Source organism: Petromyzon marinus, assembly GCF_048934315.1.
Source record: "Petromyzon marinus isolate PM22_M1 ecotype Great Lakes invasive population chromosome 70 unlocalized genomic scaffold, UKy_Petmar_22M1.pri1.0 chr70_unloc.1, whole genome shotgun sequence".
NCBI classification, from domain to species: domain Eukaryota; kingdom Metazoa; phylum Chordata; class Hyperoartia; order Petromyzontiformes; family Petromyzontidae; genus Petromyzon; species Petromyzon marinus.
The window spans coordinates 322,448-337,596 of record NW_027422603.1 but is presented as its reverse complement, the minus strand read 5'-3'; the positions used below and the strand labels follow the sequence as shown (position 1 = coordinate 337,596).

The following is a 15,149-nucleotide window of genomic DNA, read 5'->3' as shown; positions in this document are numbered from 1 at the left end:
CCGAGTCTCTCAATTGTCATGGTTCATGACATCCCGAAGGTCTCAATTCTCTTGGTCCACGGCCTGCCAAGCTTTTCAGTTCTCTTGGTTCACGACATCCCAAGGGTCTCGGTTGTCTTGGGCCATGGCCATGCCAAGCCTCTCAATTCTCTTGGTCCATGACGTCCAAAGTATCTCGGTTCTCTTGGTCCATAACGTCCCAAAGCATCTCAATTCTCGTGATCAATGGGATACCAAGCGTCTCAATTCTCTTGGTCGATGGCATCCCAACCATCTCAATCATTTTGGTCCATGACGTCCCAAGTTTCTCAATTATTTTGGTCCATGACGTCCAAGCGTCTCTCAATTCTCTTGGTCCATGACGTCCCAAGCGTCTCTCAATTCTCTTGGTCCATGACGTCCCAAGTCTCTCAATTCTCATGGTCTATGACGTCCCAAGTTTCTCAATTATCTTGGTCCATGTCGTCCCAAGCGTCTTTCAATTCTCTTGGTCTATGGGATCCCAAGCGTCTCAATTTTCTTGGTCTATGGCATCCCAAGCTTCTCAATTTCCTTGGTCTATGGCATCCCAAGCTTCTCAATCCTTTTGGTCCATTGTGTACCAAGTCTCTCAATTCTCTTAGTCCATGACGTCCCAAGCATCTCAATTTTCTTGGTCCATGGGATCCCAAGCGTCTCAATTTTCTTGATCAATGGGGTCCCAAGCATCTCAATTCTGTTGGTCTCTGGCATCCCAAGCGTCTCAATTATCTTGGTCTATGACATCCCAAGTCTCTCAATTCTCTTGGTCCATGGCGTCCCAAGCGTCTCAATTCTCTTGGTACATGACGTCCCAAGCGTCTCTCAGTTCTCTTGGTCCATGACGTCCCAAGTCTCTCAGTTCTCTTGGTCCATGACGTTCCAAGTGTCTCAATTTTCTTGGTCCATGACGTCCCAAGCCTCTCAATTCTCTTGGTCCATGACGTCCCAAGTGTCTCAATTCTCTTGGTCCATGACGTCCCAAGTCTCTCAATTCTCTTGGTCCATGACGTCCCAAGTGTCTCAATTTTCTTGGTCCATGGCATCCCAAGTCTCTCACTTCTCTTGGTCCATGGCATCCCAAGCCTCTCAGCTCTCTTGGTCCATGACGTCCCAAGTCTCTCAATTCTCTTGGTCCATGACGTCCCAAGCGTCTCTCAATTCTCTTGGTCCATGGGATCCCAAGCGTCTCAATTTTCTTGATCAATGGGATCCCAAGCGTCTCAATTTCCTTGGTCTATGACATCCCAAGCTTCTCAATCCTTTTGGTCCATGATGTACCATGTCTCTCAATTATCTTGGTCCATGACGTCCCAAGCGTCTCAATTTTCTTGGTCCATGGGATCCCAAGTCTCTCAATTCTCTTGGTCCATGACGTCCCAAGTCTCTCAATTCTCTTGGTCCATGACGTCCCAAGTCTCTCAATTCTCTTGGTCCATGACGTCCCAAAGGTCTCTCAATTCTCTTGGTTCATGATGTCCCAAGTCTCTCAATTCTCTTGGTCCATGACGTCCCAAGCGTCTCAATTCTCTTGGTCCATGACGTTCCAAATCTCTCAATTCTCTTGGTCCATGACGTCCCAAAGGTCTCTCAATTCTCTTGGTCCATAATGTCCCAAGCCTCTCAATTCTCTTGGTCCATGACGTCCCAAGCCTCTCAATTCTCTTGGTCCATGACGTCCCAAGCGTCTCTCAATTCTCTTGGTCCATGGTGTTCCAAGGGTCTCAATTCTCTTGATCCATGACGTCCCAAGCGTCTCTCAATTATCTTGGTCCATGACGTCCCAAGCGTCTCAATTCTCTTGGTCCATGACGTCCCAAAGGTCTCTCAATTATCTTGGTCCATGACGTCCCAAGTCTCTCAGTTCTCTTGGTCCATGACGTCCCAAGTCTCTCAATTATCTTGGTCCATGACGTCCCAAGTCTCTCAATTATCTTGGTCCATGACGTCCCAAGTCTCTCAGTTCTCTTGGTCCATGACGTCCCAAGTCTCTCAATTATCTTGGTCCATGACGTCCCAAGCGTCTCAGTTCTCTTGGTCCATGACGTCCCAAAGGTCTCTCAATTCTCTTGGTCCATGACGTCCCAAAGGTCTCAATTCTCTTGGTCCATGACGTCCCAAAGGTCTCTCAATTCTCTTGGTCCATGACGTCCCAAGCGTCTCTCAATTATCTTGGTCCATGACGTCCCAAGCGTCTCTCAATTCTCTTGGTCCATGGTGTTCCAAGGGTCTCAATTCTCTTGATCCATGACGTCCCAAGCGTCTCTCAATTATCTTGGTCCATGACGTCCCAAGCGTCTCAATTTTCTTGGTCCATGACGTCCCAAAGGTCTCTCAATTCTCTTGGTCCATGACGTCCCAAGCGTCTCTCAATTCTCTTGGTTCATGACGTCCCAAATGTCTTTCAATTTTTAAGGATTGCAATTTCCCAAAATGTGGCTCCTGCTGACCCATTTGAAGTAATTTCCCAAAGGGTCACACTTACCTAGCCCGGATGCTTAAGGTTCATTCTCGATCCGGCCAGATTCAGCCACTGCCATGGTCGCCACCACCATCGCTAAATGAACAGCCGCTGAAACTAAGGCAGCTGAACGTTTCTGAACCCGAACCCATTCCCAGACGTCTGCAAGACGCAGGGTGGGGTGGGCTCCCGTTCACCGTCATATCTCGGAACACGCAAAGCAGCTCAGCGTTGATTTTTACCCAGAAAGGCGTAGTTGTAGCGCCATCTAGATTGTACAAACTCCACTCCCTTTTACTCTGTAGAATGGGGAGATCATACAAACTCCACTCTGTAGAACAGGGGGAGATCATACAAACCCCACTCACTCTGTAGAACACGGGAAGATCATACAAACCCCACTCACTCATACCCTGTAGAAAAGGGAGATCATACAAACTCCACTCACTCCCTCTGTAGAACACGGGGAGATCATACAAACCCCACTCATACTCTGTTGAATGGGGAGATCTTACAAACTCCACTCCCTCTGTAGAACACGGGGAGATCATACAAAGTCCACTCACTCATCATCTCAACTCGCAAAACCCATCCTTCCAGTTCACCATGGAAGTGGAGGTTGATAGAACTCTCCCATTTCTGGATATTTTGCTCGGGCGCGACCGAAACGGTAAAATAACAAACAGCGTTTACCGAATGCAGTCACACCATCACCCCGCAGGAAATCCTCTCTCATCAAGGCGCTCATACATTGGGCAAAGAAAGTGTCAGGTGGTGAAAGTCTGAGGAGTGAGTGGTGAAAGTTTGAGGAATGAGATTAAACACGTTAAAGAAGCGCTGCAATTGAACGGTTACAATGATGCACGAATCAACAAGGCACTGAATGGCAAAACCAAATGAAATAGCCCAATAAAGCAATTACAACTATTAAAATACCGTACATTGCGGAAGTAACTGATAAACTGGCCAAATTTTTTTTTAAAAAAACATCCGAGTGAGACTTAGCATGGTACATAAAATAAAAAAAACTAATATCTGGTACTAAAGATGTATTACAGAAGCTATAAACAGAAGGTGTGTACTGGATTAATTGCTCCTGCGGCAAATGCTGTGTTGGTCAGGCGGGATAAATGATCAGCGCGAGACTAAAAGAACACCAAAGGAATTTTAAATACTCCCACACACAACTGTGGGTGAGTGGCAGAACACGCGTGCCAACGAGGATACTAAATTTATTTTGGCAATGTTGAAGTTCCGTGCAAAACCGGTTACTACTGGCCAAGGCTAATTAGAGAATCTATTACAATTGAGAGAAATAACAATTATGTTAACCGTTGTGACAGCTACAGGCGTAGTACTGCTTGGAAGCGTAGTATCGAGTGATTATTCATAATAAAGGTTTTTGGGTTAGATCGCGTTTATTTATAAATGGTGTCGTAACCCTCCACCACCCGACACGGCCAATCAGCAAAAAAAGTGTCACGTTTAACAAAAGACAAATAGTTCACTACTTTAGCACCACCGGTGTGTTGAAGAGTGAATCCACAACATTTACAGTTTTGAGTACGACGTTTCGCTGGTAATTCCATCAAGCATCACCGGGCAATTCGCCACTGTAAATGTTGTGGATTCACTCTTCAACACACCGGTGGTGCTAAAGTGGTGAACTATTTTGTCTTTTGTCAACGTGCCACTTTTTTTTTTGTGCTGATTGGCCGTGTCGGGTGGTGGAGGGTTACGACACATTTATAAATAAACGCGATCTAACCCAAACACCTTTGTTATGAATAATATTGGCCGCGAAAGGCCCACGTGTTAAATCGAGTGATTGTACCGCACTGTTTAACTGCATGCCTATACGTCGGTGGTGATTAACTGTGAGCAGCCATTAACAGTCACGGACAGTCCCCGGTTATGGAAGGGAAGGGGAAGGGGGGGGGTTAGGTTCCCGGGAACGACGAATTATCCGTATTGTCGGAAAACTGAACAATTTCCCCCCCCCCCCCCCCAAAGTCAAGAAACAAAAATCCCCAATTTGCCTGAACCCTTGGCGAAGCTCGAGTTGGGCGTGAGGCTGCCCCGCCTTGCCGCCCCATCGCTCGGCCGTATTCATCCGCGACCTCGCCCCGCGCTCCGCAACCGATGGCGCCAGCGACGCGAACATTTCCGCGCGTTGGGAATTGTCTTGGCGCCACCTACGGGGGGAGCTTTTCCGTCAGGTGGGATTTCCGTAAGTGGGGCCTTCGGCAAAACCCGGGGACTGTCCGTCTTAGCGATTTTATTTTACCTCTTCTTTGGTTCTTTCGGTAAAGTCACCACGTAGAATGAGAATAAAATAATAAATTGATAAAATAAAATGACACAATGATATTCTCACGGCGTTTCGGCCACAACACAAGCGGCCTTCATCAGGTGAAGGGACGAGACTGTCTGGTAGGACAGAGCGTGGCTTTTTCACTCCAGCGCTGTCCTCCAGACAGTCTCGTCCCTTCACCTGATGAAGGCCGCTTGTGTTGTGGCCGAAACGTCGTGAGAACATTACTGTGTTATTTTATTTTATCAATTTATTATTTTATTCTCATTCTACGTGGTGACTTTACCGAAAGAACCAAAGAAGATGAATCATTGCAGTCACGAAAGCTTTAAATCGAAATTTATTTTAGACTTTGCACGGTGAAAACGTCCCGGGGTGTACGTGCATGGTGTCAACGCGTGCGCATTGTCCGTCAGCATTTTGTGTAACACACAGGCTTTCGCGACCAGTATTTTTCACGGAAGGTTTTTGTGGTTCGATCGCCGCTCAAGCACGAATGTGCTGTGACCCTCCACCACCCAACCCTGGTTATGAACACCGCGTGCGTTCAAATTCTCAGCGCTTTCGGTATATTTTATTGTTTTGTTGTTTCCCTTCAACGTGACTTTACCGAAAGAGCTAAGAATGTGAACTACTGCGGGCACGAAAGCTTTGAATCAAAATTACGTGCGTTGATTACCCTATGAATAACCCAACCGTTCATTGATATTTATTGTGATATATATGCGTGCATTAACCCACCGCCCCTCTAGCCTTCGCACCTGATTGGCTTACGAGTGACGACGTCACATTAATCCCCCTGTCTATTTAAGACCGAAACAGGAGGGGGATTTCTCCACAACTCTGGCTGTGGCCTGACGATGCCGGTTGTAATTACCGGCGAAACGTGTTCGCAGCGCACCACCAGGAAATGGTGGCGGCTTTGACGACGCACTTATGTTTACACGATCTAACCCAAAAACCTCTTACGGATAATATTGGTCGCCAATGTCTACTTCACTCACTCTATAGAACAGGGGGATATCATACAAACTCCACTCTGTATAACAGGGGGAGATCATACAAACTCCACTCACTCACTCTGAAGAAGAGGAGATCATACAAACGCCACTCACTGTAGAACAGGGGGAGATCAAACAAACTCCACTCACTCACTCTGAAGAACAGGAGATCATACAAACTCCATTCACTCTGTAGGACAGGGGGAGATCACACAAACTCCACTCACTCTGTAGAACAGGGGGAGATCACACAAACTCCACTCTATAGAACAGGGGGAGATCACACAAACTCCACTCACTCTGTAGAGCAGGGTGAGATCACACAAACTCCACTCACTCTGTAGAGCAGGGTGAGATCACACAAACTCCACTCACTCTGTAGAACAGGGGGAGATCACACAAACTCCACTCACTCTGTAGAACAGGGGGAGATCACACAAACTCCACTCACTCTGTAGAACAGGGGGAGATCACACAAACTCCACTCACTCTGTAGAACAGGGGGAGATCACACAAACTCCACTCACTCTGTAGAACAGGGGGAGATCACACAAACTCCACTCACTCACTCTGTAGAACAGGGGGAGATCACACAAACTCCACTCACTCACTCTGTAGAACAGGGGGAGATCACACAAACTCCACTCACTGTGTAGAACAGGGGGAGATCACACAAACTCCACTCACTCACTGTGTAGAACAGGGGGAGATCGTACAAACTCCACTCACTCTGTAGAACAGGGGAGATCACACAAACTCCACTCACTCTGTAGAACAGGGGGAGATCACACAAACTCCACTCACTCTGTAGAACAGGGGGAGATCACACAAACTCCACTCACTCTGTAGAACAGGGTGAGATCACACAAACTCCACTCACTCTGTAGAACAGGGGGAGATCACACAAACTCCACTCTGTAGAACAGGATGAGATCGTACAAACTCCACTCACTCTGTAGAACAGGGGGAGATCACACAAACTCCACTCACTCACTCTGTAGAACAGGATGAGATCGTACAAACTCCACTCACTCTGTAGAACAGGGGGAGATCACACAAACTCCACTCACTCTGTAGAGCAGGGGGAGATCACACAAACTCCACTCACTCACTGTGTAGAACAGGGAGAGATCACACAAACTCCACTCACTCACTCTGTAGAACAGGGGGAGATCACACAAACTCCACTCACTCACTCTGTAAAACAGGGGGAGATCACACAAACTCCACTCACTCTGTAGAACAGGGGGAGATCACACAAACTCCACTCACTCACTCTGTAGAACAGGGGGAGATCACACAAACTCCACTCACTCACTCTGTAGAACAGGGAGAGATCACACAAACTCCACTCACTCTGTAGAACAGGGGGAGATCACACAAACTCCACTCTGTAGAACAGGGGGAGATCACACAAACTCCACTCACTCACTCTGTAGAACAGGGGGAGATCACACAAACTCCACTCACTCTGTAGAGCAGGGTGAGATCACACAAACTCCACTCACTCTGTAGAACAGGGGGAGATCACACAAACTCCACTCACTCTGTAGAGCAGGGTGAGATCACACAAACTCCACTCACTCTGTAGAACAGGGGGAGATCACACAAACTCCACTCACTCTGTAGAACAGGGGGAGATCACACAAACTCCACTCACTCTGTAGAACAGGGGGAGATCACACAAACTCCACTCACTCTGTAGAACAGGGGGAGATCACACAAACTCCACTCACTCTGTAGAACAGGGGGAGATCACACAAACTCCACTCACTCTGTAGAACAGGGGGAGATCACACAAACTCCACTCACTCACTCTGTAGAACAGGGGGAGATCACACAAACTCCACTCACTCACTGTGTAGAACAGGGGGAGATCGTACAAACTCCACTCACTCTGTAGAACAGGGGAGATCACACAAACTCCACTCACTCTGTAGAACAGGGGGAGATCACACAAACTCCACTCACTCTGTAGAACAGGGGGAGATCACACAAACTCCACTCACTCTGTAGAACAGGGTGAAATCACACAAACTCCACTCACTCTGTAGAACAGGGGGAGATCACACAAACTCCACTCACTCTGTAGAACAGGATGAGATCGTACAAACTCCACTCACTCTGTAGAACAGGGGGAGATCACACAAACTCCACTCACTCACTCTGTAGAACAGGATGAGATCGTACAAACTCCACTCACTCTGTAGAACAGGGGGAGATCACACAAACTCCACTCACTCTGTAGAGCAGGGGGAGATCACACAAACTCCACTCACTCACTGTGTAGAACAGGGAGAGATCACACAAACTCCACTCACTCTGTAGAGCAGGGGGAGATCACACAAACTCCACTCACTCACTGTGTAGAACAGGGAGAGATCACACAAACTCCACTCACTCACTCTGTAGAACAGGGGGAGATCACACAAACTCCACTCACTCACTCTGTAAAACAGGGGGAGATCACACAAACTCCACTCACTCTGTAGAACAGGGGGAGATCACACAAACTCCACTCACTCACTCTGTAGAACAGGGGGAGATCACACAAACTCCACTCACTCACTCTGTAGAACAGGGAGAGATCACACAAACTCCACTCACTCTGTAGAACAGGGGGAGATCACACAAACTCCACTCTGTAGAACAGGGGGAGATCACACAAACTCCACTCACTCACTCTGTAGAACAGGGGGAGATCACACAAACTCCACTCACTCTGTAGAGCAGGGTGAGATCACACAAACTCCACTCACTCTGTAGAACAGGGGGAGATCACACAAACTCCACTCACTCTGTAGAGCAGGGTGAGATCACACAAACTCCACTCACTCTGTAGAACAGGGGGAGATCACACAAACTCCACTCACTCTGTAGAACAGGGGGAGATCACACAAACTCCACTCACTCTGTAGAACAGGGTGAGATCACACAAACTCCACTCACTCTGTGGAACAGGGGGAGATCACACAAACTCCACTCACTCACTCTGTAGAACAGGGGGAGATCACACAAACTCCACTCACTCTGTAGAACAGCGGGCGATCACACAAACTCCACTCACTCTGTAGAACAGGGGGAGATCACACAAACTCCACTCACTCTGTAGAACAGGGTGAGATCACACAAACTCCACTCACTCTGTAGAACAGGGTGAGATCACACAAACTCCACTCACTCTGTAGAACAGGGGGAGATCACACAAACTCCACTCACTCTGTAGAGCAGGGTGAGATCACACAAACTCCACTCACTCTGTAGAACAGGGGGAGATCACACAAACTCCACTCACTCTGTAGAGCAGGGTGAGATCACACAAACTCCACTCACTCTGTAGAACAGGGGGAGATCACACAAACTCCACTCACTCTGTAGAACAGGGGGAGATCACACAAACTCCACTCACTCTGTAGAACAGGGTGAGATCACACAAACTCCACTCACTCTGTAGAACAGGGGGAGATCACACAAACTCCACTCTGTAGAACAGGGGGAGATCACACAAACTCCACTCTGTAGAACAGGGAGAGATCACACAAACTCCACTCACTCTGTAGAGCAGGGGGAGATCACACAAACTCCACTCACTCACTGTGTAGAACAGGGAGAGATCACACAAACTCCACTCACTCACTCTGTAGAACAGGGGGAGATCACACAAACTCCACTCACTCACTCTGTAAAACAGGGGGAGATCACACAAACTCCACTCACTCTGTAGAACAGGGGGAGATCACACAAACTCCACTCACTCACTCTGTAGAACAGGGGGAGATCACACAAACTCCACTCACTCACTCTGTAGAACAGGGAGAGATCACACAAACTCCACTCACTCTGTAGAACAGGGGGAGATCACACAAACTCCACTCTGTAGAACAGGGGGAGATCACACAAACTCCACTCACTCACTCTGTAGAACAGGGGGAGATCACACAAACTCCACTCACTCTGTAGAGCAGGGTGAGATCACACAAACTCCACTCACTCTGTAGAACAGGGGGAGATCACACAAACTCCACTCACTCTGTAGAGCAGGGTGAGATCACACAAACTCCACTCACTCTGTAGAACAGGGGGAGATCACACAAACTCCACTCACTCTGTAGAACAGGGGGAGATCACACAAACTCCACTCACTCTGTAGAACAGGGTGAGATCACACAAACTCCACTCACTCTGTGGAACAGGGGGAGATCACACAAACTCCACTCACTCACTCTGTAGAACAGGGGGAGATCACACAAACTCCACTCACTCTGTAGAGCAGGGTGAGATCACACAAACTCCACTCACTCTGTAGAACAGGGGGAGATCACACAAACTCCACTCACTCTGTAGAGCAGGGTGAGATCACACAAACTCCACTCACTCTGTAGAACAGGGGGAGATCACACAAACTCCACTCACTCTGTAGAACAGGGGGAGATCACACAAACTCCACTCACTCTGTAGAACAGGGGGAGATCACACAAACTCCACTCACTCTGTAGAACAGGGGGAGATCACACAAACTCCACTCACTCTGTAGAACAGGGGGAGATCACACAAACTCCACTCACTCTGTAGAACAGGGGGAGATCACACAAACTCCACTCACTCACTCTGTAGAACAGGGGGAGATCACACAAACTCCACTCACTCACTGTGTAGAACAGGGGGAGATCGTACAAACTCCACTCACTCTGTAGAACAGGGGAGATCACACAAACTCCACTCACTCTGTAGAACAGGGGGAGATCACACAAACTCCACTCACTCTGTAGAACAGGGGGAGATCACACAAACTCCACTCACTCTGTAGAACAGGGTGAGATCACACAAACTCCACTCACTCTGTAGAACAGGGGGAGATCACACAAACTCCACTCACTCTGTAGAACAGGATGAGATCGTACAAACTCCACTCACTCTGTAGAACAGGGGGAGATCACACAAACTCCACTCACTCACTCTGTAGAACAGGATGAGATCGTACAAACTCCACTCACTCTGTAGAACAGGGGGAGATCACACAAACTCCACTCACTCTGTAGAGCAGGGGGAGATCACACAAACTCCACTCACTCACTGTGTAGAACAGGGAGAGATCACACAAACTCCACTCACTCTGTAGAGCAGGGGGAGATCACACAAACTCCACTCACTCACTGTGTAGAACAGGGAGAGATCACACAAACTCCACTCACTCACTCTGTAGAACAGGGGGAGATCACACAAACTCCACTCACTCACTCTGTAAAACAGGGGGAGATCACACAAACTCCACTCACTCTGTAGAACAGGGGGAGATCACACAAACTCCACTCACTCACTCTGTAGAACAGGGGGAGATCACACAAACTCCACTCACTCTGTAGAACAGGGAGAGATCACACAAACTCCACTCACTCTGTAGAACAGGGGGAGATCACACAAACTCCACTCTGTAGAACAGGGGGAGATCACACAAACTCCACTCACTCACTCTGTAGAACAGGGGGAGATCACACAAACTCCACTCACTCTGTAGAGCAGGGTGAGATCACACAAACTCCACTCACTCTGTAGAACAGGGGGAGATCACACAAACTCCACTCACTCTGTAGAGCAGGGTGAGATCACACAAACTCCACTCACTCTGTAGAACAGGGGGAGATCACACAAACTCCACTCACTCTGTAGAACAGGGGGAGATCACACAAACTCCACTCACTCTGTAGAACAGGGTGAGATCACACAAACTCCACTCACTCTGTGGAACAGGGGGAGATCACACAAACTCCACTCACTCACTCTGTAGAACAGGGGGAGATCACACAAACTCCACTCACTCTGTAGAACAGCGGGCGATCACACAAACTCCACTCACTCTGTAGAACAGGGGGAGATCACACAAACTCCACTCACTCTGTAGAACAGGGTGAGATCACACAAACTCCACTCACTCTGTAGAACAGGGTGAGATCACACAAACTCCACTCACTCTGTAGAACAGGGGGAGATCACACAAACTCCACTCACTCTGTAGAGCAGGGTGAGATCACACAAACTCCACTCACTCTGTAGAACAGGGGGAGATCACACAAACTCCACTCACTCTGTAGAGCAGGGTGAGATCACACAAACTCCACTCACTCTGTAGAACAGGGGGAGATCACACAAACTCCACTCACTCTGTAGAACAGGGGGAGATCACACAAACTCCACTCACTCTGTAGAACAGGGTGAGATCACACAAACTCCACTCACTCTGTAGAACAGGGGGAGATCACACAAACTCCACTCTGTAGAACAGGGGGAGATCACACAAACTCCACTCTGTAGAACAGGGAGAGATCACACAAACTCCACTCACTCTGTAGAGCAGGGGGAGATCACACAAACTCCACTCACTCACTGTGTAGAACAGGGAGAGATCACACAAACTCCACTCACTCACTCTGTAGAACAGGGGGAGATCACACAAACTCCACTCACTCACTCTGTAAAACAGGGGGAGATCACACAAACTCCACTCACTCTGTAGAACAGGGGGAGATCACACAAACTCCACTCACTCACTCTGTAGAACAGGGGGAGATCACACAAACTCCACTCACTCACTCTGTAGAACAGGGAGAGATCACACAAACTCCACTCACTCTGTAGAACAGGGGGAGATCACACAAACTCCACTCTGTAGAACAGGGGGAGATCACACAAACTCCACTCATTCACTCTGTAGAACAGGGGGAGATCACACAAACTCCACTCACTCTGTAGAGCAGGGTGAGATCACACAAACTCCACTCACTCTGTAGAACAGGGGGAGATCACACAAACTCCACTCACTCTGTAGAGCAGGGTGAGATCACACAAACTCCACTCACTCTGTAGAACAGGGGGAGATCACACAAACTCCACTCACTCTGTAGAACAGGGGGAGATCACACAAACTCCACTCACTCTGTAGAACAGGGTGAGATCACACAAACTCCACTCACTCTGTGGAACAGGGGGAGATCACACAAACTCCACTCACTCACTCTGTAGAACAGGGGGAGATCACACAAACTCCACTCACTCTGTAGAACAGCGGGCGATCACACAAACTCCACTCACTCTGTAGAACAGGGGGAGATCACACAAACTCCACTCACTCTGTAGAACAGGGTGAGATCACACAAACTCCACTCACTCTGTAGAACAGGGTGAGATCACACAAACTCCACTCACTCTGTAGAACAGGGGGAGATCACACAAACTCCACTCACTCTGTAGAGCAGGGTGAGATCACACAAACTCCACTCACTCTGTAGAACAGGGGGAGATTACACAAACTCCACTCACTCTGTAGAGCAGGGTGAGATCACACAAACTCCACTCACTCTGTAGAACAGGGGGAGATCACACAAACTCCACTCACTCTGTAGAACAGGGGGAGATCACACAAACTCCACTCACTCTGTAGAACAGCGGGAGATCACACAAACTCCACTCACTCTGTAGAACAGGGGGAGATCACACAAACTCCACTCACTCTGTAGAACAGGGTGAGATCACACAAACTCCACTCACTCTGTAGAACAGGGTGAGATCACACAAACTCCACTCACTCTGTAGAACAGGGGGAGATCACACAAACTCCACTCACTCTGTAGAACAGCGGGAGATCACACAAACTCCACTCACTGACTCTGTAGAACAGGGGGAGATCACACAAACTCCACTCACTCTGTAGAACAGGGTGAGATCACACAAACTCCACTCACTCTGTAGAACAGGGGGACATCACACAAACTCCACTCACTCTGTAGAACAGGGGGAGATCACACAAACTCCACTCTGTAGAACAGGGGGAGATCACACAAACTCCACTCACTCACTCTGTAGAACAGGGGGAGATCACACAAACTCCACTCACTTTGTAGAACAGCGGGAGATCACACAAACTCCACTCACTCACTCTGTAGAACAGGGTGAGATCACACAAACTCCACTCACTCTGTAGAACAGGGGGAGATCACACAAACTCCACTCACTCTGTAGAACAGGGTGAGATCACACAAACTCCACTCACTCACTCTGTAGAATAGGGGGAGATCACACAAACTCCACTCACTCTGTAGAACAGGGTGAGATCACACAAACTCCACTCACTCTGTAGAACAGGGTGAGATCGTACAAACGCCACTCACTCTGTAGAACAGGGGGAGATCACACAAACTCCACTCTGTAGAACAGGGGGAGATCACACAAACTCCACTCACTCACTCTGTAGAACAGGGGGAGATCACACAAACTCCACTCACTTTGTAGAACAGCGGGAGATCACACAAACTCCACTCACTCTGTAGAACAGGGGGAGATCACACACACTCCACTCACTCTGTAGAACAGGGGGAGATCACACAAACTCCACTCACTCTGTAGAACAGGGCGAGATCACACAAACTCCACTCACTCTGTAGAACAGGGGGAGATCACACAAACTCCACTCACTCACTCTGTAGAACAGGGGGAGATCACACAAACTCCACTCACTCACTCTGTAGAACAGGGGGAGATCACACAAACTCCACTCACTCTGTAGAACAGGGGGAGATCACACAAACTCCACTCACTCACTCTGTAGAACAGGGGGAGATCACACAAACTCCACTCACTCACTCTGTAGAACAGGGGGAGATCACACAAACTCCACTCACTCACTCTGTAGAACAGGGGGAGATCACACAAACTCCACTCACTCACTCTGTAGAACAGGGGGAGATCACACAAACTCCACTCACTCACTCTGTAGAACAGGGAGAGATCACACAAACTCCACTCACTCTGTAGAACAGGGGGAGATCACACAAACTCCACTCACTCTGTAGAACAGGGGGAGATCACACAAACTCCACTCACTCTGTAGAACAGGGGGAGATCACACAAACTCCACTCACTCACTCTGTAGAACAGGGGGAGATCACACAAACTCCACTCACTCTGTAGAACAGGGGGAGATCACACAAACTCCACTCACTCTGTAGAACAGGGGGAGATCACACAAACTCCACTCACTCTGTAGAACAGGGGGAGATCACACAAACTCCACTCACTCTGTAGAACAGGGGGAGATCACACAAACTCCACTCACTCTGTAGAACAGGGGGAGATCACACAAACTCCACTCCCTCACTCTGTAGAACAGGGGGAGATCACACAAACTCCACTCACTCTGTAGAACAGGGGTGAGATCACACAAACTCCACTCACTCACTCTGTAGAACAGGGGGAGATCACACAAACTCCACTCACTCACTCTGTAGAACAGGGAGAGATCACACAAACTCCACTCACTCTGTAGAACAGGGGGAGATCACACAAACTCCACTCACTCTGTAGA

At 48.4% G+C, this 15,149-nt stretch overlaps 1 protein-coding gene across 3 annotated transcripts in view; it reads left to right on the top strand.

Moving 5' to 3' along the window:
- Nucleotides 1-15,149, top strand: part of LOC116957111 (uncharacterized) — a 57,868-nt gene that overhangs the window by 12,240 nt on the left and 30,479 nt on the right. The gene's annotated exons all lie outside the window — the stretch shown is intronic.